The sequence below is a fragment of the Octopus bimaculoides genome, chromosome 19 (assembly GCF_046866305.1).
Source record: "Octopus bimaculoides isolate indiv1 chromosome 19, ASM4686630v1, whole genome shotgun sequence".
NCBI lineage: Eukaryota > Metazoa > Mollusca > Cephalopoda > Octopoda > Octopodidae > Octopus > Octopus bimaculoides.
In genome coordinates this window covers 32311511-32319347 of record NC_142946.1, presented here as the reverse complement: position 1 = coordinate 32319347, position 7837 = coordinate 32311511, and the positions used below count along the sequence as shown (strand labels likewise).

At 33.5% G+C, this 7837-nt stretch overlaps 1 long non-coding RNA gene across 1 annotated transcript in view; it reads right to left on the bottom strand.

The window, feature by feature from the left end:
• Positions 1-780: 780 nt before the first annotated feature.
• The window catches only part of LOC149131834 (uncharacterized), a 90386-nt gene continuing 83329 nt past the window's right edge, over positions 781-7837 (bottom strand). Inside the window, exons 2-3 of the long non-coding RNA XR_016245223.1 lie at positions 5322-5402; positions 781-923 (exon numbers count right to left, since the gene is read on the bottom strand). This is a non-coding gene — a long non-coding RNA (uncharacterized LOC149131834). The remainder of the gene's footprint in view (positions 924-5321; positions 5403-7837) is intronic.

Genomic DNA, 7837 nt, shown 5'->3' with positions numbered 1-7837 from the left:
AGCACAAAATTCACATTTATTTCAATATGAATCATGTGCCCCTGGAAGCATTTGTTTTCATGTAGAGCAGTGGTTCTCAACCAAGTTCTATATGACCCCTAGGGGTCCATGTAAGACTTTTGAGGGTCCATGCAAGCAAAATAGTATTTTGAGGATCCGTGATCGTATTTGAAGTGTTCATGAATAAAATGTTACTTTGGATGTATTTATTGTATGAAACAGTTAAGTTTCTTTTTCTAATGTTTTACATAGTTCAGCTTACACAAATAAAAGTGTGAAAAACAAAATGGTAATTTTGAAAGAATTATTTATAAAACTAGTTCTTTAACATCAAATGACTATGGGGATTCACCAGAATAAAATATTAATCAAAGCGGTTCAATAGGTAAAAAATGGTTGAGAACCACTCTGCATTGTAGAGTGAAAATGAAAATAGTCAGTATTATTTATAAACGACTAATGTTCAAATATTCATGGGGCTGTGTTGTAAGAAACTTGATTTCCAACCACATGGTTCCAGGTTCAGTCCCATTGTGTGGCACCTTGGCCAAGAGGCCTCAGGCTGACCAAAGCCTTGTGAGTAGATTTGGTAGATGGAAACTGAAAGAAGCCCATCATATATATATATATATATATATATATGTGTGTGTGTGTATATATATATATATATATATATATATATATATATATATGTCTGTATATATTTATGTGTGTATGTCTTTGTATCTGTGTTTGCCCCCCCCCCCCCCCACCACCACCACCATTGTGTGAAAACCGATGTTGGTGTGTTTATGTCCCTGTAATTTCGCAGTTTGGTAAGAGAGGCCAATATAATAAGTACTAGGCTTACAAAGTCCTGAGGTTGATTTCTCCAACCAAAAAATCCTTTAAGGCGGTGCTCCAGCATGGCTGCAGTCAAATGACTGAAACAAATAAAAGAATAAAAGAATATGTTTAAGCTATTAAAGAATTAAAGAATATTAACATTCAGATTTCTTGATTTCCTATCCTGTTTTCAATGAAGCTATAAAATTCCTTTTATATATACGCACTAGAATGGCTGAGGTAAGGAAGTGCATTTCTTGATCACATGTTTCTGAGTTGAGTCTCACTGTGTGTATTATAGGGAATTAGTAATAATGGTACACTCCTCCCATGTGACGAATGGAATAACTTAGTCATTATAAGTAAAGAGAAGTACATGAATTACCAGAGTACATAGTAGGCAGTCAGAGATAGACATGTCTTTACTGGTTTTATTAAGTATACTGTATACCAAAGTGGGCATTATAACGATCCAACATTTTAAAGAATTATAACAGTGGTGATGAGGATTTAAATAACTCACAAGGAATTAACAACTCACGAGGAGTTAACAAAGTCACAAAATTTTTTTTGTGCAAATTTTATGAAAAAAATCACAAAAATATAGAAAAATTGTTGTCCAGTTTGCTCAAGTTGCAAAAACAGCATCAACAGCAACTGAAAGAGCAACAACAGCAGCAATCTCAACTGCACGAACACCACCAATAACAACTGAAAGAAAAACAACAACAACAATTACTATTACAGTAACAAATGTTGCAATTAATGAAGTCAACAAGATATTCAGAAAAAGTATCCTCACAAGACTATGTTGCAAACTCCAATTTCAACCTGACGAAGGAGTTACCTTAGAAGCATACTACAAAAGTTAAGAGCAAATTTACGAGAAAGAATGTGAAGATTGAGATGATGAGATGAAAACATGCTTTAGAAGAATGGTAGCAACAGAACATGAACAATACAGTAATTATGTACTCCCAAGTAAATCTTCTATCATAAACTTTAATGACACAATAGATATATTGTGTAAAATTTTCAATGAAAAAAGCTCATTGTTCAACACATGTTGGAAGTGTCTGAACACAGAGAAAAAAATGACAAGAACTACATCACATATGCTAGTAGAGTAAATAGGGAATGTAAGAAGTCTAAGCTGAATTAATTAATGCCAGATATGTCCAAGTGCCTGATTTTTACACAGGGACTTACTGCCAAAAAGGACACAGAAGTTAGAACTACAATTCTTGCAAAGCTGGAACAAAACCAGGATGTAATCCTACAACAAATTAAGACATGACATAGAGATTGGTTCCATAAAGATTGGTTCCAAGTAAAACAAGTGCAAAATAGTCAGAATAGAGATAAAATATTTTCTAAAAAACCCGACAAAAATCAGGAAATAAACCCATGTTTTGCATGTGGAGGTATACACCTGAGGAAAAATTGTCCATTTAAAAAAGCAGAGTGAAATATAGTTCTGCATCAAATATGGAATGAATGGTATTTTGTTGTTATCAACTACATCAACCTGTGATTGACCTCATTAAATATTTCTTAACCCACATGATCCTTATTGTTATTATTGCGTAATTGAAAGAGTGTGGAAGTCATTGTCAGAACATATGAGTGTGGTTAAACTTAAAGAATATCAAAGGGAATTGGTACATCGTTTAAGGAATAATTTAGTCAGTAGTCATGCCAATACATATATCATATCAATCAGTCAATAACTATATCAAGATATATCATTCAGCCAACAGTCATATAATTATATATCATTATATACTATTCACTCAATAGTCATTTCAGTATACATATTGGTTTTAAATTTTGGCACAAGGCCAGCAATTTTGGGGGAGGAGGTATGTCAATTACATCACCCCCAGTGCTCAACTGATAGTTATTTCATCAACCCCGAAAGGATGGAAGGCAAAGTCACCCTCGGCAGTATTTGAACCGAGAAAGTAAAGATGAAATGCTGCTAAGCTTTTCGCCCAATGTGCTAATGATTCTGCTAGCTCACCACCTTCATTTCAATACACATATCAACATATTCAATCCAGAATGAAATGATTGGGCATTGCGGTTTGGACTGGTCAAAACTGGTGACAGCTGCTTGAAAATTGAACTTGTTTTGGCAACAGTATTTTTTGGCATGGGAGATAAATACACACTCACACACACACACTCTTGCATACATACACAGAAATATTCAAAAAGAGAGAAAGGGAGAGAAAGAGAGGCGGAAGGGAGGGAGGCAGAGAATGAGAAAAATATTCGAATGTCTGATGTCAAATAAGTTAGTAGCAAATCTGTGATGCTAAATAGGCAGCACCAAAACAGCTATGCCAAGATGTCTCATACCCAATTCAGCCAATAACCATCATCTCAATAGATATCAATATGATAGCAATCAGTCAATAATCAAGTCAATATATATTATTTAACCAATAACAATGTCAATACCTATCAATAACAAAATATCTTAGACTAGATTCAATATAATTTATGTCAACATAAAAATGTACTGTCAGCAAAATAATGTCTTGGCATTGGTTTATTATATCACCCTTGCGTGAATAACATAACCACAATGGCTTACTATGGACAGTATAGTAAAACATTGTGATTTATGACCTTATACTTGAATTTGATTAAATAACATAAGAAGTCTATTCAGTGAGGTTATGAGGTTAAACAGAATAGGCTCTCTCTCACTCTTGACTCTTCAATATATAACTTCCTAATCTCTCTCTCTCTCTCAGCTTTAGTTTTCTCCTTAATTCTTCAAGTAATTTCCAAATGAAATCTCTCTAACACCCTTAGCTCTCCTCCCCTCCTGTGTTCTCAAGTTGATTACATAATTTTCTACTATCTCTTAAATTAACCCTTGCTTGTTTGTGGTGTGCCCACCACTAATACCTGATATCTCACTTCTCTCACTGGAAACTCCCTCTCTCACTGGTGGTATCCTCTATCATACCTACAATTTCACCTTCCTTCTCTCTCTCTCTCTCTCTCTCTCTCTCTCTCTCTCTCTCTCTCTCTCCCGGGACAAATGCAACTAGTCTAGCTGCCCACCTACTTAATCTAACATTGGCATATTGATATTCATATTTACTTTTATCTATTTTTATTTATCTATTTACTTATATTTGCAGCACCAGTAATGCTTAAATTTATGACGGGTTCATAATGCTTATACTTACAACACCACTAACACCTACTCCTACCCCCCCCCCGGTAGGGGCAACAATTGTAACACCTTTGAATGTTTGAATGATGACAGGTCAAAAGTGAGAACAGGTGTAGCATGTCTATCAAATGAAAATGAAAACCTTCTTTTCAGGCACTGAATAACATTTCCCCTTCCCATGCCTCCTCCCACATTCCTTTCCCAGTTTTTAGAGTTGGCACTGTCAATGTAGGCACATTGAAAGGTAGGTCTAGTGAGATTGTAGAGATGCTTGAATGGAGAGGTGTCGATGTATGCTGCATACAAGAGACAAGGTAGAGAGGAGCTTAAGCCAGGGTCCTCACAGGCAAGGCACATAGGTATAGAATCATCTAGGAAGGTAACAGTGATGTAGTAGGGGGTGCAGGCATACTCCTTGCAGAGAAATGGATAAGGTCATAGAGGTTGTCAGGGTATGCGATAGAGTGCTTAAGCTCAGGCTAGTCCTTCAGAATAGTATAGCTACAATTATCTCTGCCTACACCCCACAAGCGGGCTTACCAAATGATCAGAAGGACCACTTTTATGATACCCTTCTACAGGCCACTTCAAAGACAAGTGGCAATGACCTCATCTTTGTGACTGGAGATTTTAATGGGCATGTTGGATGGCAATCTGGTATCTTCCATGGTATTCATGGGTGCCATGGAATTGGTTCCCGAAACAAAGAGAGTACAAGACTACTGGAGTTCTGTGATGCAAGCAACCTATTGATCTGCAACACTGACTTCAGGAAGCCAGACAGCCACCTGATAACCATATAGAAAACGGACGTTAAATGATAATGATGATATATATATATATATATACACACACACACATACACAGTAAGCACATAGGTGCATAATAAGGTGGTAAAAATAATATTGAAATACTGAAGTTAGAGTGAAATTCTATTATTGAAGCAAAAAATCTTTCACAAACTCAGAGTTTCATGTAAGCATTCATCAGACAGTTGTAGTTGTGTTACTTTAAACTAATCATATATATATATATATATATAATAGTATAAAATACAATTATAATTAAGGGCACAGAGATTTCTATGCTTATATGCTGAAGATAGATGCTAAGTCCGTCTAATCACTTCAAAATATCACTTTATAATTTACATGTGTAGAAAGCATGGAAGCAGACATACCGAAATTCATAAATAATTCTGATAGTTTAGGATTGATCAATTTCTGGTTTAGTTAAATTAATAACTTTTTCTTCATCAGCTAAACATACTGAGTGAAATAAATGAAATATTTATACATACCCACAGAAAAAAACATGTCAAGCTACGGCTACACATCCATGGGGCAGCTGATGATGGAGGTATGTTGGATTGTTGGTATGGCTGTGGAATAGTATTATAACACACCCTTTTGATATATATATATGTGTGTACACACACACACATACACATATAATATATATATAATTCAAAGAAAGTTAGAGGTTGTGAATCCAACCAGCAAAGGGACAGTGTCTATCCAATACACTGCTGGTAGAATACCCAGTTATTAATACACAAGTGTTGGTTATGTATGTATATGTATGTGTATGTATATATATGTATCTCTCCTTTTATGTGCCTTTTTATTTCTAAAAAAACCGTATCCCTCTCAAATTCCATTATTTACTTCATTTATACTATTATTTCTCTTTCTCTTTTTATGCATTCTCTAATAAGAATATTGTACTGCACCTCCTAATAACTGATTCTGTTATAAGTGTGTACATGCATATATGCATAAATTAGCCCGCTGAACTTCGACTATCTTATAAACTCTGTGATGAAACCTAGAGGCACGCCCAAGTACCCTAATTTTATCTACAGATCACTACAGTACACTGAAAAGATGGAAATAACATGTGGGGTACTGTGATCTCTTGGCAGAAACAGCTGTAAGAAACTGCTCTTCTTTTTCTATTCTAGAAATTACTAGTACTTTACACATGTATATATATTATCAGAACTGTTTTAAATAAATTGCGAGACATGATATAATATCTAACAGCTGATGAATACTACCTCTGGATTCCCTCCATTTTCTGCTTGCTATATATATATATAGGATAGATCACTAACCACTACGCACATTTTTTTTCTCTCCTTGTTTCTCTCCTTGTTTCTTTCTGTGTTCCTTTCTGTGGAAGAGTATAGGCTCGAAACGTTAAAGACTTTTTCAATTCCCAAGCATTATACTAATACATCTATTTGTTTTCTACACCACCTGTCTTCATCTGTTGTTTTTTTGTGAATTCTCCCTATATATATATATATATATATATATATATATATATATATATATATATATATAGAGAGAGAGAGAGAGAGAGAGAGAGAGAGAGAGATAGATAGATAGATAGATAGATAGATAGATAGATAGATAGATAAGTTGAATGACATTATTTAAAATCACTACAATTCTTTCAACACATTTTTAGACTTGTAGTACATTGATGGAATTTTAAATAATGTTGTTCAATCCATTTACTGTCATTTACTCCTTTATATAAACTCTACAGGTACTATTGAATTTTTGATGTATATCCTGTAGCAAGAGCATTTCCCATGCATGATGACATTAGGTAACCAATAACTGTGGATGAGCTTTGCATAACATACTACATGATTTTTACCCCAACCTTGTTTGACTATATATTTATATATATATATATATATATATATATATATATATATATATATATATATATATATATATATATATATATATAAAGGTAAGCAGAATTAGCAGTTATAATAACTGAGTAAGGGATAAAATATCCGTATATACTATTGGTATCAATTACCCATGTTATCTCTGAGCATGGGTATGCAGGCACACTATGCTCTTAGAGTACAGGTAACAACAGAATAAACAAAAGTTTATCAGGGATCAAATATAATAATCAGAAAATGGAGAAAAACTCAGATTAACAAACAAAACAATTGGACCACATCTTAAGGTCATTATTTAATACAAAATATGACAATATTTATGTGACATAACAATTATTACGGCCATTTCTGCTTCCAATGCCAATTTCGAAAATAATATTCTTCATCTTCATAGGACATTCGAAGTAGAACACGGAGCTTCATCAGAGTTAATACAAAAGCGTACAGAACAAACAAAAGGAAGAGGGAATAAAAAAAAAAAAACATGGCCTTGAGAAGAAGTCTGGTAGTCCAATATATTAAAAACATCCAACCTTCTATCTTAGGGCTTCGAAGTCCTTTTCTTTATTTGACTGAATCAACTAAAAATGTAAAAGAAAGAATAAAAGAACACACACACACACACACACACACATGTATATATGTATGATTTATTATTAAAACTGCAAAAACATCACAAAACTATAACAAAAACTGCTACACAGAGTTTTACGTTTCTGTTCATTGGACTGTGATTAAGGCTGGGACAAGAATTAAGGTTATATGTATAAATATATTGTGCAATTTACATTGGCAGATACACATTTGAATTTGTTTTCATTTCACTGGTTGTTTCAAATAACAGTTCTTTAAAGAAACTGTTATATAAAATTAAATATTGTATTGTTTAAAATTGAAGAAAATCTTGAATCAAAAATAAATTTTAGTTTAGAAGGAAAAACATATATGCCCAGAGTAGATTAATGTTAAAATAAGTTTAATTAAAATGTGAGTCTGTTTATAATAAAATATTCACTTACAGAAAATCTAAAAATCTAAAAATATATAGACACATGTTATTCATATAGAAACACATACACGCATCCATTTATACATGCACACACTAA